Source organism: Cherax quadricarinatus, chromosome 82 (assembly GCF_038502225.1).
Source record: "Cherax quadricarinatus isolate ZL_2023a chromosome 82, ASM3850222v1, whole genome shotgun sequence".
Classification (NCBI taxonomy): Eukaryota; Metazoa; Arthropoda; class Malacostraca; order Decapoda; family Parastacidae; genus Cherax; species Cherax quadricarinatus.
This window is the reverse complement of record NC_091373.1, coordinates 20566986-20588636: the sequence shown is the minus strand read 5'-3', so window position 1 is coordinate 20588636 and position 21651 is coordinate 20566986. Positions and strand designations below refer to the sequence as shown.

The 21651-nt window shown below is 43.9% G+C and overlaps 1 protein-coding gene and 1 long non-coding RNA gene across 4 annotated transcripts in view; one reads left to right on the top strand and one right to left on the bottom strand.

Moving 5' to 3' along the window:
* The window catches only part of LOC128698848 (RAC serine/threonine-protein kinase-like), a 93986-nt gene that overhangs the window by 20314 nt on the left and 52021 nt on the right, over positions 1-21651 (top strand). The gene's annotated exons all lie outside the window — the stretch shown is intronic.
* Positions 1564-21651, bottom strand: part of LOC138855142 (uncharacterized) — a 43912-nt gene continuing 23824 nt past the window's right edge. Inside the window, exon 3 of the long non-coding RNA XR_011394301.1 lies at positions 1564-1910. This is a non-coding gene — a long non-coding RNA (uncharacterized lncRNA). The remainder of the gene's footprint in view (positions 1911-21651) is intronic.

The following is a 21651-nucleotide window of genomic DNA, read 5'->3' as shown; positions in this document are numbered from 1 at the left end:
TCTTCAATTTTTAGACTATCGTAGTTTTAGAATTTTCAATGATTGTACAGCAGCACAGAGTACAGTGTCATGTAAATAATTTCCTTGTTGTACCACTGCAAAGTATTCTATATGTATTCCTTTAGTTATCTTGCTTAGTTTAGTGCTATGGCCGCTCACTGTGTCAGTTAGTTAATAAATCTTCCTCCTGGTTGAAGGTGACAATTCTATCACAATCGGGTAAGCTCCGATTTTTTTCAGCTCTTATTAGTAGTTTCCATTTTATTGATCTAGGTCAGGTTTTTTTTTTAAATAGGGTTTGACAAAGGTAGGCTAAGGATCTCTAGTTATTGACAAGCTATTTACAGGCTAAGAGCTGTTACCTACATCAGCTCAATATCTATTGTCAATATCTGTTTTTTTCTCTTTTTAGATGAAGATTTAATACTATTGCTGTATATTGTAATTTGTTCTAAAGGAAGATGTGATGTTTTTTCTACATTTACCTGTTTGTAGTTCTAAACACTATTTTAAATGTGATCAATGTTGTATTCTTCTAGTTACTTCTAAATAACAGCTACTAGGTCCTTTCCTTTATTTTTGAATAATACTGTATAAATTCTTCCTTCGTCCAGCTTTCACTTAACCCGTTTCTTTATATAATCTTTGTGTATGTTATTCCATTATCCATCTCATACTCTACTCTCTCAATCAGTCCAGTTTTTCCTGCAGTGAGTCATTTTTATTCCTTTTTTGCCTATAATTTTTTAATCTGAGAAAAAGTATTCTCTGAAAACCTCTGCCATCTCCGAGTGAGGGTCACCCAAAATGTCTTGTGTTGCCAGAAGTGTGTTGCCGTTACAATTCGTTGATTCTCCGAACTGCAAGATTCGAGCATACCTAACCCATTTTTTCCTCAAACCCTTCATAAGTTTTACCTTGCTCACACTCCGGCCATAAATTAAAAAAAAATCCTCTGCTACCTCAACAATCTATAAACCACCTTTACTCCGCCCCTTCCAGTTCTTCATACCCACATAAGAGCTACTTTGAAACAGTATACTTTTCTCTTCCTAAGATACATCTGTCTCCACAGACGTCTGAAAGCATCACCAACCCCTTTTTTCCTGGTCAGCTTACTTCTTTCATTGACCAATCTTACGACAATTCGCTTCCCAGAACTTTTGTTTTTCTCCTCATCTTGCTCTTTTATCTGTTCACTTTTAATTTTTATTACATAACCTCCCAAACTCGTCCACTAACATTTGTAACTTGTCTTCAGAATCCCCCAAAAGAACTGTCATCTGAAAAGAGCAGATGTGGCAACTCCCACACTGTATAGAATTCATTATCCTTTTATCTCGCTCCCCTTGTATTCAATTATTTTACAACCTCCATTTGTAAATGTTAATGCATCCTTGTCGAAAGCCTACACTTACTGGAAAAATAATCCCCCCCCCCACACTTTTCTACATATCCTAATTTGAGCTTTATTATCTGCATACATGCTTTCTTCTACAGTAGTGTGAATATTAATCGAGACACTGATGAAATAAGACATGTATTTGGGAAACTAATGTTTATTTGAAAAATACACGGCAATAATATGAGAAGATATGACTATCCTTTACTATAATAAGCATTTCTACACGCTTTGGCATAGAATCGACCAATGCTGAACACATTTTGGTAAGCTCTTCGTCGTGGTACCAGGTCCTAATAACAGAGCAATTAGCTTCTCCACAGTTGAACAGTCCTGTTTTGCATTCCTGCGTTTGGCTATTGTCCACAGATTCTCAGTTGGGTTGAGGTCAGGAGAGTTTCCAGGACAATTTAGAACGCTTCGAAGAATGTCAGTATTTCTATGGATGTGTGGCATGGAGCAAGATCCTGCTGGAAAAGGCTTTCTTCATCAGGAAAGTCTGTCCACACTGGAAAGCAAAATGCAGTGTTAGTGTTCAGCAGAGGTTTGTGGATATACGGAGGTGGATGCGGGAGGGAAGAAGAGCAATTGGTGGAATGATGAGCTAGAGAGAGCAATAAGAGAAAAAAGTTAGTATATGAGAAGTTTTATACAAAGTGGAAGTGATATGAGGAGGGATATGCAAAAGTAGAGCAGATCAGAGTGAGTGACATGGTGTCGACAATTTTTTTCTGAGAATAGGAGTCCCCTTATAGGGAGGCTCCTTGGCACACAGCCCCGCGGTCTGAGAAATTAGACCTTCCTCAGATCGAACCTAATTACCCCCAATTTACCCTTCCCTTTCCTCTTCGTCTCCCTATCCCTCCACTTTCCCTTTCCTATTTTTGCCTTTGAGGTTGTTTCCTTAGGCTTTGCTGTTTCTAGACCAGAGAAGGGGTTCTGGGGGTCCATCTCCTTATGTTGAGGTTCTTTGTGGTAGTGTAGTTTGCTGTGGAACCTGGATCATCTAGAGATCCCCATCCCTCTCCGGTCTACCGAGGGGGGAGGGGGGCTCCAAGTGTCTTTAAGGTGATGGGTGTATCTCTGGAGGGCTGCCTGTCTGATTCCAGGTGGTGGTAGCCGAAGGAGGAATGCTTTGTGGCGGGTTTCCGACCGCCCTCCCTTTTGTCTGACGAGGCTTGGAAGATGTGAGGTTGCTATCCCAGATTGCTGGCTTGCTGACTTGCTGACTTGAAGGGTAGGGTATGGCATGGGTTTCATGCCGCATCTGCACTATTGGTTGTGCTGAGGTTGTCCTCTTGGGCACGGAAAGGGAGACTTGCAGTTCTTTCCCCTTGCGAGCTACCCCTTCTTTCTTCCCTCCTTTTTTTTTTATCTTAAAAACAAAAGAAAAGTGATATAACCATGGAGTCCTAAGTCCATGAACCACCACCACCTCCTGGGCTCCTTCCTGTAGCAGTACCCTCTGACGACCTTGCCTTGTTACCGGACCATTCTTCGGACCATTCTACAGCCCCTGTATCTTTTGTGGGTGACATCTTGTCCCACACTCAAGATAGAGGCTCAGCCTGACTCATTTGACACCTCTGACCTCTACATATCTTAGACTGTGCTTCTGGCCTCTCCTCAAATGGTGCGACGGTTTTCGGATTGCTTGCACCCCTCAAAACGGACCACCTCCGGTCCTGTATTTAAACGACCGCGACCTTCTTCTGATGACATTGTTTCGACTCTCTCTGCTCAGAAAAGACCAACACGACAGTCACTTCCTTTATATACTACGCATTATAGGACACAAAGGACGAAGTTTTTCACTACAACCAACATCTTCAGAATATCTTTCTTATCATAGTATCAGCAAGGCGCTCCTACGCCATGTTGGTCGCAATATTCCGTTTCATGCTTTCCAGAGCGGTGTATGCATCGTCACAGTACAGAATGCTAGCCAAGCTCACGACCTTTCTCTCCTTATTACCATAGATGCCATTTCTGTGACACTTGTAAAACATCACTTTCTCAATTCTTGCAGTGGTATTGTCTTTCTACCACATACCATTGTTCAACGTAATTTACAAACATGTGGTGATGACATTCTGGAACAGCTTGAACTCCAAGATCTCCCGATCCTTAAAGTAGATACGTATGTACTGCCTGCAGCTCAGAAGTCCGACAGGTGACCCCTACACCACAACAGTGTAGAAATTGCTGGCGGTTTGGCCATCTGGCGAAATATTTCAGGTCCATGGCTGAATGCCCAGTCAGTGGTGCCGATGACCATACCAATACATCTTGTGGCATACCTCCCTCCTGCCTTAACTGTCATGAAGCTCATCCATCGTATTGTCGTCGTTGCCAGGTTTACTTGAACCAACATGAAATCTGTTGTTTCCAAGAGACAGAAGGCTTTACTTACGCCATGGCAGTCTCTCATCAATGCCTTCAGGGAAGACTGCCCCGTATTTCTTATTCTCGAGTTACTAAGAGACCTCCAACCTGTGGGGTCTCAATTCCTGTGGTCTCCCCTGCAATCACACCTTCTACAGTCACTTCTGTATCTAACTTTTCTGCAGTCCTGGACTCCAAGGTCCCTACCTCGTCACCTCCTACTGTTCTCCAATCTTCATCTCGCATGTAGCTTTGGTGTCTACCAGACCTTGCACAACAGCTCCTTTCCCTTGCCACTTTAATTCTTCAAAGTGTGACAAATTCCCAAAGAAGAAATCTTTCATTTCCAGTCTCAGTACCTGGATCTTGACCTCTTCCTCAACCTGTTGAGTGTGTGGAGGACCTTCCTCTCCTGTCCCCTCCTAAGCTTCTCAAATCTCTAACCTCTCGTCTCCCCCCCCCCTCCACGTTGGTAAATTCCGTCGTCACCCCAGTCTTTACTCACTCTCCTCGCTCAATCTCCAATGTCGTCCCACATAAAACATCCTTGTTCTCTGAAACAATTGAAGCTATCTCTGACTACATTGCAGAGACTAAAACTAATGAACATTGATCCACCTCCTGTTCCTCCTCTTCACTCTTCTCCATCTGCACAACTGTCTTCGTAGCGTCCTAACCCTTCACAGCTTGTTCGTTTTTCGCTGCTTCCACATGTGGACTTTTCTAACCCTTCTAGTCCGTAGATAGCTCTACGTTCCGATTTCTTGTATCCTTCTCTTAGCAAATCATGGCTTATTTACAGTGGAATATCAGAGGCTTCAGAGGTGACCCGGGGTGAGCTTCATTTTTACCTTTTGTGTTTGTTTACAAGAACCAAAATTATGCTCCGCTATTATCTGTACCATCTTGGGCTATGTTTTATTATGTTCATCGGATCCTTTTCCCGATGGAACCTTTAATGGAAGTGCACTTCTTATATGCAGCGGTATTCCATACTATCAGCTCTTTGTTCATACTTCGCTGCATAACACAGCAGCCCGCATCCATTTGAATAAGTGGTATACAATCTGTTTTTTATATCTCTCTCGTTCTCGGGCATTATCTATCCTGGATGTTGCCTTTCTGGTTTCTTCCTTACTGCCGCCCCTATAGTTACTTGGTGATTTTAATGCTCACCATTTCCTCGAAGGGAAGGGGTCTCAGTGACCCTCGCGAAATTCAGCTGGAGGATCTTCTCACTTCTCTGCCCCTCCATGTTTTAAATACGTTTACTCCCACCCACTTCGATCCTCGTACTCAATCTCTCTCTTGCCTCGATATCTCTGTTCTTCCTCAACTGCACTAGACTTGGTCTGTCCTCCCGGATTTGAATGACTGCACTCATTTTTCAGTCATCGTTACTTCTCATTCACACTCACCACCTCCTCGCAACCCATGCTGGCAATTTGACCAAGCGAACTGGGACCTTTACTCACGTCAAACTACTTTTACTGAGAATCATTTTTCGTCCTCCGTTGATGAGCTGTTACATCTCTTCTCGACCTCAGTTTTAACAGCAGCTTCACATTTTATACCCCAAACCTTGGGTATGCATTCCCAGAGGTGCGTGCCTCGGTGGTCACCTGCCTGTTCTTATGCGGTACGTTTGAAACGCGCTGCATGGGGAAGATGTTAATACAATAGGAATACAGAGCGCCTCCTTGATTTTAAGCGGACGAAAGCAGCCGCCCACCGTGTCATCCGTGAAGTTAAACACGCTTGTTGGCGGGATTGTTTCTACCATCACTTCGGCTTCCTCTAAGAGTGCAGTCTGGAAAAAAGTACGGAAACTGAGTGGCAAATACACTCCCGACCCTACTCCCGTCCTTCAGGTTGCCAGTGTCGCTATAGCTAGCCCTCGTGATGTTGCCACCGAACTTTGTCATCATCTTATCTGTATCTCTCAGGAGCTCCATCTCTGCCCCTCGTTTCTCTCCTTCAAATCTGCCAGAGAGTTTGAGCCCTTCGATTTTTCTTCTAGAGGAATTGGTCAACACACTCAGCTTGCCGATCATCGGCAGCTGGGCCGGACGGCATTCATATCTGTATGCTCCAGCATTTATATCCGTCAGCCCTTGCATTCTTCTTACGTCTCTTTAATCCTATTTGGTCGCGAGGAATTCTGTCCCAGCTGTGGAAATCTGCCATTGTTCTTCCTTTTCGTAAACCAGGTACTTCGGGACTAGGTGCTTCTCACTATCGTCCCGGTGTTCTTATTAGTGCAGTTTGTAAGGTGATGGAACGTCGGGTAAATAGACGTTTGGTATGGTATTTAGAGAAATAGTCTCTCCACTAGTCAATACGGCTTTAGTTAGAGCCGTTTTACTATTGACCCCTTATTCGGTTTAGATACGTAATGCCTTTGTCTAAAACCACTCGGACCTGCCTAGTATGGGCCAACAGGCCTCCTGCAGTGTTCCTTCTTTCTTGTGTATCTCCAAGTTGTGTCTTACGACTTGGAGCTATAACATCTTGACCCAAGCTCACTTCTTAGGCCTCCGAGGCAACCTACGAATTTCCCTAAAGAACTTCTTATCCGAGAGACATTTCCTTGTTTGGGTTAATAATATGCTTTCCCTGGACTTTGTCCAGCTGAAGGTGTCCCCCCAGGGATGTGTTCTGAGCTATAAAAGATCTGGCATCTATTCTTCCATCTAATATCTGGTCATCACTACGTTGATGATTTTTCTATAGCTTGTGCTGGTGCTGACTGTCGCCTCATTGCAGTTTCTCTCCAGCATATGGTCAACCGTGTTTCCACTAAAACAGTAACACACCATTGTACTTATATGGCTCGCCTATCCCAGAAACCTCTCATTACCTTCCTGAAGGCAACTTGTCATAGCCGGCGAAACCTTTTTAAAACCCTCACTCATCTTTCATGGGGGCTGATCGTAGAACTCTCGACTGAATTCTGCCCTAATTTTATCGAAACACGATTATGGCGACCAGATATATTCAGCAGCCTTTCCTGCAACTCTCTCTAGCCTTGATCCCATCCATAACCTGGGATTACGTTTATGCCTCGGTGCTTTTCACTCTACTTGTTGAGAGCCTCTATGCAGAGGCGAATATTCCGTCCTTGACCAATCAAAGTGATGCTCATTGCCTCCGCTATTTTGTTCGCTCTCATGACCTGCGCAATCCTTCCATAATAGTGGATGTTAGTAGAAGTTCCTTATTTGTTCGCTGTCCCAGTTTACTCCGTCCTTTTTCTTTTCGTCTACATTTGATCTTGTCTTCAGTTGCCACCTTTCTATGTTCATGCAGCATCTACGGGTGTCCTGTAGCTCGATCGCTAGCGCACTCACTGAGGTCCAGAGTTCGAATCTCCGGTACGGCTGGGAAACATTAGGACGTGTTTCCATAAGACACCTGCTGTCTATGTTCACCTATTAGTATAAAATGGGTACCTGGGTGTTAGTCGACTTGTGTGGGTAGCATCCTGGGTCAAAATTCACCTAATTTGCTCAAAATGCTCTGCATAACAAGCGGCTTTCTATATAGTAGTATGCCATTAACATCAGCTAGGCCTGTATACTTTGTACATGTACTTGTAGTAATAGATATTATTATTATTTATTATTATTATTATTCTCCTCCTATGAGAAGTTCTGACGGTTCGTGTCTGTTCCTCCCCACTGCCATGCGCGAAAGCCCAAATATCTACGGCTGCTTCTCGCTCTTTTTCTTAATCACTTTAGTCTCATTCTCGTGCCATCGCAGTGTACACCAATAGTTCCAAGTCTTCTGATGGTGTCGGATTTGCAGCAGTGTTTCCAGACAGCGTCGTACCAGGGCATTTATTATCCTCAGCTAGCATTTTTAAAGTTGAATTGTTTGCAATTCTCGTAGCACTTATCCGTGCTGCATCTATACCCGTGTCACCATTTGTGGTAGTTTCAGACTCCATTAGTGCTTTACAGGGTATACGAAAATTTGATTCGCCTCATCCCCTGGTTTTTCGTATCCAACTTTGGTCACACCGTATCTCCAGCAAGCACAAAGATGATGTTTTTTTGTTGGGTCCCCGGTCATGTTGACGTACAGGGCAATTAACAGGCAGACACTGCTGAACGGTCAGCAGTACTTGACTTCCCAGTTTCATATAGAGGTGTTCCATTCACAGGCTATTTTGCTGTAAATGCAAGCGTTGGCAACAAAGTTGGTCCGATCTGCTCCATAACAAACTACATACTATTAAACCGAGTATAGGTTTCTGGCCATCTTCTTGTCATCAGTGTCGAGGTTGGGAGACTGCTCACTCCCGTCTTCGCATCTGTAACACTTGTCTTACTCAAGGGTATCTCAGAGAGGCGCCCTGTTCCACTCTGAGAATTGTCAGGTTCCAGTCTCTGTTAGCCATATTCTGTTGGACTGCTCACTATCAACGAGCACGCAGAATTTACCTCCGACGTTATCGCAGCTCTAACGCCATTACTTTATCTTCCCTTCTTGTTGATGGACCTTCATTAACCCAGTCTCTCTCATTGGCTTTTTGACAGCAACTGATTTACTGCACAAACTTTGATGATGAGGCCTCTAGCATTCCTCACAGCCCTTTCTACCTCTCCCTCTTACTACCCTCTACCCCGCACTAACCCCTTCCCCTCTGCAATGCATAACTTTATAATAATTCCTCTCCCTCTTGCTACCCAATACTCTTGCACACTTCCCTGCCCTGCTACGCTGTATGACCCTTGCAGATTTAGCGCTCCTTTTTCATTATAATAATGGAGTGGGGTTAAGTTGAGAAATCCCTAGGAATAATTGGACTTTACAGTTCGAAATAATTGAGGAGAATTTTTAGATGATTAATGTTAATGAAGATAGGGAAGCTGTGATTTCGTGCATTAGGCAGAGAGGTATGACATTTTTTTATGAGTGAGGAATAGTCAGATATGAGTGTGGGGGAGGTGTTTGAGGCTATGAGTGGGATGAAAGAGGGTAAAATAGATGGGATTGATAGGGTCAAGACAGAAATGTTAAAAGCAGGTGGGGATGTAGTTTTGGAATGGTTGGTACTTTTATTTAATAAATGAAAGAGGGGAAGGTAACTAAGGAGTGGCAAATAGTATGCATAGTTTCTTTGTATAAAGGCAAAGGGGACAAAAGAAACTAAAAATTATAGGGGAATAAGTCTGTTGAGTATTCCTGGTAAAGTGTGTGTGGTAGTTATTGTTGAAAGAATTAATAATAGGATCGCAGATGAACAAGAAGGCTTTAGGAAGGGTAGGGGGATGCGTAGACGATGTGTTTACAGTGAAGCATAAAAGTCAACAGTATTTAGATGAGAGTAATGAAGTCTTTGTTGCATTTTTGGATTTGGAAAAGGCATATGGTAGGGTGGATAGGGAAGCAAATGAGTTGCCAGGATTGCCTTGAATTTGTCACTATTCATCGGTCCCTCAAGAATAACGAGCCGTTCAGGGCCTTTATTCGTGAAAGTACTCCAAAACTTCTTAAATGGGTGTTTTGGCGCTTGTTGAATGTATCCATTCCGAAGAGGCTCGCCTGTGCTCCGTCTCACTACCCCTGATATATACCCACGTACTTCAAGATGTGCCTTATCTGAAAATACAACTTTCCTTCATTCATCTGTCATCTATCCCTTATGATCGAGTGCCCACCCCAGCCGTTATTTACTGGCTTTCTAGAAGTTCTGCCAACCTCAGGGAGCAGTCGTCAAATAGCTTAAGGTTCAGCATTTACGACACTTGAAGCCTGTGAAGGCTTACTCAGCCCTGTAACAACTTCAGACAGTATTACTCAGGCTGGCTCCTCCTCAGGAAAATTAATGAATAGAAAAAGAAATAATAACAGTCAAGCATAAACTCTTTATTATATAGAAATTTAAAACACTTAAATATGAAATATTAATCCTACATTAAAGAAAATGAAAAATATAAGTGATAATTGAATTCAACGCTAATATGTATATAGGGGTGTCTGGTGTTGGTGACACTGTTGTTGAAATCATAGCCGTTGCTGATGTGGGGGGGGGGGGGGTCGCAGAGGTTGGTGACCACCACCGGCTAGTTCTTCACAGAGTATCGTGGCGAGTATTCTATCCCGATGACAGGAAAGCAGGTTCTTTACCGCTGCAATGATGTGGGGTTACGTCCTGCAATTTCATACAGGTGCACAGGTAATTAGATCCAAATGGAGAAGTCTCGACGTTAGTCCTTCTCCTGTTCTCGTTGATTGACAGGTGACCCTCACTGTCATCCAAGCTGAAAAGATAGACAGGTTACTCACTGCTTAAATAATCACTCTCCATGGCAGTGTACATTACTCAAAAGACGTGGTGATTATTACAACAGTCAACCTAGAGCAAGACTGAAAGGACTAAGTTTATTATTGGTCAAAAGTGAAGCTTTTAACCAATAAATCCACTAGAATACAAGGCAGGCATGTACTTACAGTAGTGTTGGGAGCTGCGAGTCGAGTGATTTACTGTTTGACCAGAGCCCCATACGTCACCTTTCGAGGGGGGGGGAAGAGGGAGGGGAAGGGATAGCGGGAGCTAGACTGACCCTACGTTAACAAGCAGCCGGCAATCAAACTATCACTTTAGGGGTGGGGGGGAGAAAAGGCGGGAAAAACGGAAGCGTGACTTACCCTACCTTAACTAGTAGCCGGCAATGAAACTATCACTTTCGGGGAGGGGGAAGAAAGGCGGGAGCTTGACTTACCCTACCTTAACTAGTAGCCGGCAATGAAACTATCACTTTCGGGGAGGGGGAAGAAAGGCGGGAGCTTGACTTACCCTACCTTAACTAGTAGCCGGCAATGAAACTATTGTTACTATATTGCTACTCCTATCTATTGAACTTTTCCCTCACACTCCCCCATACCAAGACTTATAGTCAAGGAGTATAAGAAGAATAGGCGAGGAAAAAGTTCTAACATGTGGAAGTCGCGTAAGGCAACAAATCTTTTACTGACTGTCACGACTTAACCAGTCAGAGAAATAATTGGATGAACCATTGATATACACAATCAAGGGCTTTTTTTTTTTTTATATTTTATTTAAAACATTACAATACAAGGTGGAAAGATATATTAAAACTTTTCCCGGTACACATAATGAGTTAAATCACAAATTCCCAATTCACCCTTACAAAAATGATTACAACAGACAAAAGTGTTGTGACACCCTAATACCACACACCATATACACCCAGTTATACCAGAGTTATATACCTGTGAAGGCTGAAACTTTTGACACAATTTCACCCCCCCCTCTCGCAAAATATAACCATCACCAACCTGACTGCATCTTAACTTAACATTAAAGGATACATAGGAATTACACTATCATGAGTGATACAGTAACATCTTAGACACAAAATATTAATAACAATTAAATGGGATACATGTCATTACTTAACACAATGACACCTCAACCTGGTGAAAGAAAACCCCAAAAGCTTAATTTTCTAAGAAGGTTGCAATATTGAATGTCAACTCTCAAAGGCAACTTATGTGCAGTCTTAGCATGTAAACCCTATTCATGCAACATAGTATATAAATAAGACTGTATATTATGAAAAACATCACAGAATACAAAGGTATAAAGTATAAACCCCAGCCATGTAGCGGCTACACACAAAAAATTCCACATACTTCCCTAACACAGACAAAAAAAACAAAATTTTTGTGACAACTGCACCTAAACACAACTCACATCATATGACTTAAGACTGCTATGTACATAGATAACAACATAATAATATGACTTAAGACTGCTATGTACATAGATAACATAATAAATCTAATTTGAATGGATCACAGTTGATCAATCAGCCTTCACATATCAGGCGTTAGAGAATAATTCTCATAGTACAAGTCCAACTTGCATGTAGTCCCATCTCGCTACATACAATAATATGCATATTATCTACACATAATACTAACACACTGGACAAGCAACTGTCCATCACTTCCAATCAATATGCTGCCCTACCCTCGCTATGCACAGTGATGTAGGCAACCCCCCCCCTTGAATACCTTATCCATCATCACTACTACCTTGAAGGAACAGGAGTACTATATGAATAGTGTATAGTCCATGTCACACAAAAAAACTGGCCAGCTCCACAGGTGCCAGCACCCGTGGTTCACATATTCACTCACGCATCATTCATCCAACACTCACGCAAACATTTGTTGTCATCCATTACCAGGGAGGCGACCCTGTTTTCACCCATGACTTCCCTACCCCAGCAACACTTTCCAATCGTACCCTCCCCTCCCTCGTATATTACAAGTCTAATAAAACCTGTAACGTAAGTTGCCTATATCCCTCTGAAAAATCCTTCACCCACCTCCTCCCATAAATTTCCTTATTTCTGCATACCGTTTTATAGAAAGTTACCGCTAACACCCTCCTCTTCACCTCAGTAACCTGTTTCCCCCGCAATCCCCACACTATATAGATATAATCTGCCATAATGTATCCCACAGCTCTGATTACACTTTCCTCCCAACCCCCCACGTCGAGACTTAATGCTCTCAATACAGAAATTCCTTTACCTCCTATCCTATTTATCACCCTATTTAGCCACCCCTTGACACTCCTCAGTCCATCACAAAAATATACTACATGAAAAGCCGACTCCTCCCCACCACATATCCCACACTCCCCCCCGTCAACGACGCGTCTATCCCGTAGAACCACACCCGACGGTAAAATGCCGTGCAGAAAACGATACATAACATCCCGAACACGAGGTTGCAACCTCATCCTACTCAACCTATTCCATATACTTCCCCATGCATACATGGGGAAAATTCCCTCTACAGGCGCTACAACCCTCCCGGCTAACAATCTACACAACCTACCTATTTTAACCTTTGCTGGCTCTCGATCCCACGCCAGAGCCCTCAACACAGTTTCACACTCATGCAACTCAACTCCTGTATACATCCGTTGCAATCTGTTATGGATCCTGGCCAAACCCCCCCCACCCACACTTTCCCTCATCACCTCCCTTTTAATGAAGACACATTTGACCCTCCGCTTTAAGTCCAGCAATCCCAGCCCCCCCTTACTTACAGGTAACATTACCACATCCCTTTTAATCCAATCACAGCTCGAACCCCACAAGAATTTAAAAACCTTCCTAAGTATGTTCGTTATTGCTGGCCCAGTTAATGGGAACACGGCTGCCACGTGCCATACTTTGCTATACAGTAAGATATTAATAGCAATGGCACGCTGCACAAGGGTCAAATGATAAGGTCGCAATGCACCCAAGCGTCCCTGAATCCTTTCTACCATCCTAATCGAGTTTTCCGTGCGTGCCACAGTTAGATCGTCTGCATAAATCAGACCGCAAATTTTTAACGAAGTCACCTGCCTCCCCACAACTGCACTACCCCAATCAACCCTATCGGCCCAAGCCCCTAACCCCATAACCATGGATTTATCTGAATTTACCCTCATACCAGTTGCCCCTGCGAACATTTTTACTACCCCGTCTAATGTGTCCATTGACATCCCCTCCCTGATCAGAACAGTTGTATCATCCACATACCCAATTAAAACTGGCCAAACCCTCGCAACCTCACACCCTGGTCCCTCTACGTGACACATACGCTGCTCCACCAATCTATAAAAGGGGTCCTGTATGCACGCAAACAATAATTGTGACATAGGACACCCCTGCCTAATTCCCCTACCCATTACAATCTTCTCACCCAATCGACCATTAATCTGTACCCTCGCTATTGCACCTCCATACAACGCCTCAACCCAACCCACTATTTCATCCCCAAACCCCTGACCCCTGAGGATGGCTTTTAATGCTTTCCTATCCACTCTATCGTATGCCCCTTGCCAATCGAGCGCCACCAAACCTCCCTCCCTCCCCCCCCCTTTTGCCTCCACGAAATCCCTAAGTAACCCATGCCCCTCCACCATGGACCTCCCTGGCAAACCAAACTGAGTTTTTGATACTACCCGCCCCACCACACACTTGACCCGATTTCCCAAAATCTTCGCAAACAATTTATAATCTGCGCATAACAACGAGATCGCCCGGTAATCCCGAAGCGTATGCTGCCCCTTACCTTTCGGTACCAATACAACGACAGCCGTTGCCTGCTTCTCACCCAGCTCACCTCTCTCCTTCATGCAATTTAATAACCTAACCAAAAAACGCCTCATTAATTCCCAATGCTGCTGATAAAACTCTGCCGGGAGTCCATCAATTCCCGGTGCTTTGCCCTTTCGCATTCCACTTAAAGCCCTCCATATTTCTCCCTCAGTTATTTCCCCACCCAGTGCTTCCCTATCACTGTTACGCAACTGACATACCACACTCCCACACACCTGTTCTAAAACCCCATCCTCTACCCCTTCTCGTTGCCAGTACTTCTCATACCACTTGTCAGCAAACGCCCCCATTCCTTCCGTAGCTTGTATGACCTGCCCCTCCCTGTACCCTCCTATCGACTCATGAACCTCCAACCATGGAATAGTCATTGCCTGCTGTCTTTGTTTCTGCCTACGCAATACGCACGATGAAGGTCTATCGCCCCATAACACCTCTTCCACCCCCGCCTGTACCCGCACCGCTTGGAACCTCTCATCCTGTACCTCACGCAGTCTCCCTTTAATTGCCATAATATCATCCATGGGATAATTGCCCGCCACCGCCCCCCTCGCATAGCAACCCCGTAATCTATCCTCCAAATAGTTAGCAAGCCCATATTTTAAAGAATTGATACGTTTCCCTTCCTTTACGTAATATTGCTTAATCCGTTCTTTAGCCACACCATCCCACCACATCACCACATCCTCTACCCCATTTATCTCTGCACTTAACCCCTCCCACAGCGTTGCAAATCCCTCTATCCCCTCCTCATCACCTAACACACTTGTATTTAATTTCCAATAACCCCTAGATATACCTGCTAGTGACTCCCACGCCACCTCTGCTACTACCGCCCGATGATCCGAATAAGCTACTTCTATTGTACGGAAAAATGTCAACCCAACCCCTTGAGATATATACAGCCTATCCAACCTAGCAGCGTAACCCCGTCTTACAAAAGTGTGTTCTACCTCCCACGCCCCTCCTCCAACCGCATCCCGCAACTGAATATCTCTCAAAAGATCTCGCAAGGCCGCCGACACGTGCCCCGCCCCTTTTGGTTCCACGTCAGCCCTCCTAATAACGCAGTTCCAGTCCCCACCAACGACGGCCACTGTAGGTAACCCACGTAAGAAGAAAACTAGTTCTTCACATACAAAATCCCTTTTTACCCTCACATCATTTTCTGCTGGTGCATACACACTCACAAAAGAAACCCTCTGCCCCATCCACCACCCATCCACGTGCAATATTCTTCCCCCCCTCCCCCTTCACTTCTTAGCAACACAAACGGGCTCGCCTCCCTGATCAATATCCCCACACCACCTTTCAGACGTGCAGATGGCAGAGTCATAACCTGAAACCCCTCCACCTCGAGCACTCTTCCCTCCTTGAAATTGTGTTCTTGCAGGAACACTACATCCACCCTATATTTATACAGAAACATTCGAAACCATTCCTTCTTCACACTATTACACAATCCATTGACGTTCACAGTCATACACCTAAGGCCTCTTTATAGTTTCCAACCCTTCCTCCTCTCTTCATTCATCCCAGGGCCTCCTGCCCCAGAGCCAGCACAAGGCTTCACACCATCAACCCCCCCCCCTTTTTTGCGATGCCTCTTATCATGACTACTTCGACAGTGCTCTTCCTTCCTCCCAGACCTCTGCGCCGGCGTCAGGACATCATCTGAGTCTGACGCCGCCGCTCTCTTCCTCGTGATGCCCTCTACATCCATGTTATCTTCTGAGGTTCCCTCACGATGAACCTCAACCTCCACCACGCCCCGTTCCACAGCACACGGCGACAACTCTCTCTTACTAGTTGGCCCGTCAACCCTGCTATGTTTTTTATCCTTACATTCCTCTACAGGCAACGCCGTGCCTCTCACCAGCTCAGGAACAACATCCTCTGCAGGCGGTGTCAATGTCCTTAACACTTCCTGAAGCTCTTCCTCTAGAGCCTGCACCTCCTCCTGCACTTGCACTTCTGTACTTTTCCTTTGTGTAGTAACAGATCCTTTTACATCACAGCTTACCTCACACATGCCAGTCTCCTCTTTGGAATCCTCCACCTCTTCACTCCACAAGCGCCCAGGCCCTTGCTTTCGCACTGGGCTCTCAACAGCTATCACGCTGGTAACTGGTGCTTCACCAGTTTGCGCTGGCGCCCTCCTCAGCTTCACGCACTCTGCCGCCATATGGTCGTACGCCCCACATATTCTGCACGTACGTCTCTGTCCGGCATACGATACCATAACTTGCGTCCTGAAGTCCTCCAACACGACGTAAGACGGTATGGGATGTCTCAGAGTCATCTTCAGGGAAAAGGTACCCTCCGGACGTCCCATGTAAGCACCTGCCGTCCACTTGCCCTTTTGTGCCAGATGTACGGTCCCATATGTCTCAAAAACACTCCTTACGTCAGCCTCATCTGCCTCAAATGGGACATTACGTATCTTAACCCACGTAAAGTGGCGAGATACGTCGATCAAACGCACCTTCACAGCTGGAGTAGCGTCAAGACTCACGTCTTGGAATCTCGTCACCAAAGACTCATACACGGACGTGGAATTCAATTTGACGAAGATTCTATAAGCCCCATTCAGGGCTACACCATACACCTCATCGTCCTGGATTCCATAGGTCTCCCTAATGATTGTTGGGAGTAAGACTTGCACTGAAGAGGGTGAAATCGCCCCACGAAGCAGCTCAATACCAATGGTATTTACGCGCCTCCTCACACTCAGCGCCATGTTGATACAAGGTAGCTCGCCTGAAACAGCAGAGGGGTGCAGCGCACAACCTCACTCGACCGTGGTCAGGCAGCGAATACGTTGATAGGATTGTCCGTCACTAAGTCAATCTTATGGACTACCGTGGAGGTAACACCTGGAATATCAGTAAAGACGTCTGAAAAGTTACTCACACATTGAAGTAGTTCATGTCTCTTATGGTCATCCAAAGATTCATTAATATTAATGTTGGTTGCATCCGAGTGGTCAAGAGTCACCAAGTCATGTAGTTCTTCATCATAGTCTAAGTTAGAGGTGTCAATTACGCACACTTTACATTCTTCAGTTGTCTTATCAAGTTCGTGTGGAAAAACTAAGTCAAAGTTGTTAAGGCAGTTAACTGAATTTCTTCGGTAATATTTCTTAAGGATGTTGATATGATAAAGCTTAGGTTTCCCCTTGACTTCTATGAGGTAGTCAACTTTCCCACAAATTTTTAATACTTTATATGGACCTTTCCATGCTACTAATAATTTATTTGACTTGATAGGCAAAAGTACAAGAACTTCATCTCCTGCTTTAAAACTTCTCCTCTGACTTTTGGAGTCAAAATAGGTTTTGTACTGGTCCATTGACAAGCTTAGGTTCTTCGAAACTATGTCAGAGGTCTCCTCAAGTTTGGATCTAAGGTCAAGGAGAAACTGGTAAGAAGACTGAACCTCAGCATTTACCTCCTCATTAGTCCATAAGTCATGAAGGATGGACAGTGGACCTCTGGCCTGTCTACCATAGAGAAGTTCAAAAGGTGAAAACCCCAACGAGTCACTGGGAACTTCCCTCATGGCAAACAAAGCACAGGGTAGGTAACGATGCCACTCCTTAGGTTTAAGGGAGCAAAGTTTCCTTAAAATGGACTTGAGAATCGAATGCTGGCGCTCAATCCTCCCATTACAGCTGGGATGATAGGGTGTGGTGAAGAGAGGCTTCACTCCCAGAAGTTGGTATAGATGTTGCATTAAGTCAGATGTGAATTGTGTCCCACGGTCAGACAAAATTTCTCTAGGGATGCCCACTCTGGAGAAGATGGACAAAAGGGCTTCAGCCACCTCTGTAGTAGTTATGGTCTTTAAGGGTATGGCTTCAGGGAAACTCGAAGCATAATCAACCAATGTTAATATATATCTATGTCCCCCAGATGAAAGTGGAGATAAAGGACCAACGATGTCAATAGCTACTCTTTCAAACGGTACCGTAAAGAGGCATTTTGACCATAGGTACTCGCCTGGTACCTCGGGAGGATGACAGTTGGCAAACTTTACACGATCTACAATAGTTAGTGACATCTGAGGACATTTTAGGCCAAAAATAGGTTTCTCTAATTTTATTTAAAGTTTTACGATGCGAGAAATGTCCGGCCACTGGCAGGTCATGAGCCATTTTAAGAACAGTCTCTCTGCAATGACTTGGAACAACTAAGATGGAATAGTCTGTCTCATCTGAATTAAATTTGAATACTGACTTGTACAAGATACCTTTTATATATTCAAATTTATATGAAAAGTTTTTCCTTTGGATAACTTGATTTTGTTTAGCGGCATTAAGGCAATTCTGAAGAGAAGGGCAATTACGTTGTAAATTGACAAAGGAGTCCTTCGATATATCTAAAGGCTTAAAGTCAGGGAAAATCAAAGGATGGACAGTAGGAGAAGCCTGGGCTTTGGTCTGAGCCCTAGTCAAGACATTTATGGTATCGGAGGTGATATCTTCACTTTCATCTAACAAGTGAACTTGTGATCCTACTTCCTTGCTTTCTAGAGTAGCATCACTGGTTTTTAATCCCACATGAATCTCACGAGACATTGTCTCATCTGAACTTTCGAGGGGCTTCTCCGACTCTACAGGAAGAGGATCTGAAAGACTTATATCCATCTTTGGTGAAGAAAGGTCAACCTCAGAAGGAAGAATGCACCTTTTACATTACCTATTAGTACGGAGCAAGAAGTGATGGGAGCTAGTACGGCTTCAGACCAACCTGTGAACCATTTAGACCTAATGTAACAACGGATGGTAGGGAAAGTGTCTGTACGGCCCAAGTAGTCTGAAAGTATAGCAGAGGAATGAGTTTCTTTAAGATTAGGGAACAGCTTATCAGAAATGACTATACAAGTGCATCCAGTGTCTCGTAAAATGGTAGATACATTAAGTCCATTAACTGTTCCTGAACAGAAGGGTGCTTGGTCATTACAGTCTTTAAAACATCTCCCAACTTTTTGGACCTTCTTAGAAGGACAATCTGGACGTTTATGTCCCTTAACACCACACAAATGACAAACAGGAATAAAAGAAGTCATTTTACTTTCCACTAGAGGCTTTGATTTCTTAAGGTCTGATGAACCCTTGCCCTTAGGGTTCGATCCCTTTAGGTCTTTATAGGAATTGTGAGCCTCAGCATACAGGTCAGCAGCCTCAGCAACTTCCTCAGCTTTAATCAGGTTACGTTCTCTAATGAATGTTCGTATCTGGTGAGGAAGAGCTGTCAGGAACTGGTCAGCAACCATGAAGTCTCGAAGAGATTCATAACTGTGATCAATTCCTGAACTCTCTATCCAAAAGTCGAACAAACGGAAGAGTGTTACCTGTAACTGTTGAAAGTTCTGGCCAGGCTGTAAGGTGGCATACCTGAAATCTTTCCTGTAAGAATTTGTGGTTTTTTGATATGCTTTAAGGATTGCCTTCTTTAGTAGGTTATAATTACATATGATATCCTGTGACAAAGTTGCATAGATATTCAAGGCTGTACCAGAAAATAACATTCCTAACCTGGTAGCCCAGGTGTCAGCAGGCCATTCACAGAGGGTAGCGGTATTTTCAAACCTGATAATGTAAGAAGTTATGTCTTTTCCCCTCTGTGAAGGGAGGTAAATTATGTGTTGGAATATGTGCACTAGCTGCACGTTGTTCCATTACTCCTTCATCTAATTGCTGTTGTGAGAAACTTAACTTCTTATTCTCTAATTCAAGGCGAGCTTGTTCGAGCTCGCGATCTTTTTCTCTCTCCCTTAACTCATATTCTCTGTCCTTTGCTCTTTCCTCAAGTTCCCTTAATTTAACTTTTTCCTCACGTACTCTATTTCTTTCTTCTCGATCAAGTCTATCACGCTCCTTTTTGTCTTCTCTTTCGATTCTCTCTCTCTCCTTTTTCTCTTCTCTTTCAATTCTCTCTCTCTCCTTTTTCTCTTCTCTTTCAAGTCTTTCCTGGATCTTAGCACTAATGAAAGATTCTAAATTTTTCCCTGTTATTCCTAACTTACTTCCAGCATTCATCCAAAACTGGTATTCATCCATGCTTGCAAGAATAACTTAAACTATCAGGGGAAATGAAACGGGTATTAAAGAAAATGGAGGGTTGAATTCCTGCTCCGCTCAAACTGTAAATAAACCATAGGGCTCGATCCCTGCTTCAATTAAACAATATGTATTAACGAAAACGAAGGGTTCTATGCCGGCTCTGAGCAAACAGTAAGTAGAATGGGGTCCCTTGACCATCCAGTCTTCTCACCATCGAATCAAGAGTGTCCTATGACAGTTCCCTTGATACAATAAAGAGCTCAATGAAACAAGTTGTCACTGGAAAATCTCGGGTCCCTAGAGTCTAATCCTCCAAAGTGTTTCAAGCTCCAAAAAGGTGACAAAATTAAATATATCCTGCCTGACTTGACTTACAATAAATTGAGACTATAACAATCACCAAATCTTTCAAATACCTGTACTGTAGTCTTACCATAGAGAATGATTACTCATGGCTGGTGGTAACCGTCTGTGGTATGCGGCGTTGAAGTTCCAATGGTAGATTCGAGATGGAGTTGAATCTTGATTCAGTAGCATTAATCCTGGCAAGGTCGCCACTTGTGAAGGCTTACTCAGCCCTGTAACAACTTCAGACAGTATTACTCAGGCTGGCTCCTCCTCAGGAAAATTAATGAATAGAAAAAGAAATAATAATTCACAAAGATAAACACTATTTATTAAATCAAACATAAAACAACAAAACATGAAAGGTATATCCTATTTGAAAGAAAAATGAAAAATGAAATGAATAAAATAACATTTGAACTCAACACTAATATCTACAATGGTGTCTGGTGTTGGTGACACTGTTGTTGAAACCGTAGCCGTTGCTGATGATAAGGGGGGGGGTCGCAGGTGTTGGTGACCATCCACTGGCTAGTTCTTCACAGTATACCAGTGAGTATTCTATCCCGAAGACAGGAAAGCAGGTTCTTTACCGCTGCAATGCTGTGGAGTTACGTCCTGCAATTTCATACAGGTGCACAGGTAGTGAGATCAAATTGGCGAAGTCTCTGGACGTTAGTCCTACTCCATCCGTTCTACTCGTTGATTGCCAGGTGACCCTCTCTGACATCCAAGCTGGAAAGATAGACAGGTTACCCACTGCTTAAATAATCACTCTTCATGGTAGTGTACAATATTCAAAAGACGTGGTGATTATTACAACAGTCAACCTAGAGCAAGACTGAAAGGACTAAGTTTATTATTGGTCAAAAGTGAAGCTTTCAACCAATAAATCCACTAGAATACAAGGCAGGCATGTACTTACAGTAGAGTTGGGAGCTGTGAGTCTAGTGATTTACTGTTTAACCAGAGCCCCACACGTCACCTTTCGGGGGGGGGGGAGAAGAGGGAGGGGACGGGATAGCGGGAGCTAGACTGACCCTACCTTAACAAGTAGCCGGCAGACAAACTATCAATTTCAGGGAGGGGGAGGAAAGGCGGGAAAAACGGGAGCGTGACTTACCCTACCTTAACAAGTAGCCGGCAGACAAACTATCAATTTCAGGGAGGGGGAGAAAAGGCAGGAAAAACGGGAGATTGACTTACCCTACCTTAACTAGAAGCCGGCAGTGAAACTACTGATACTATATATATTCCCTCTATACTCCTATCTATTGAACTTTTCCCTCACA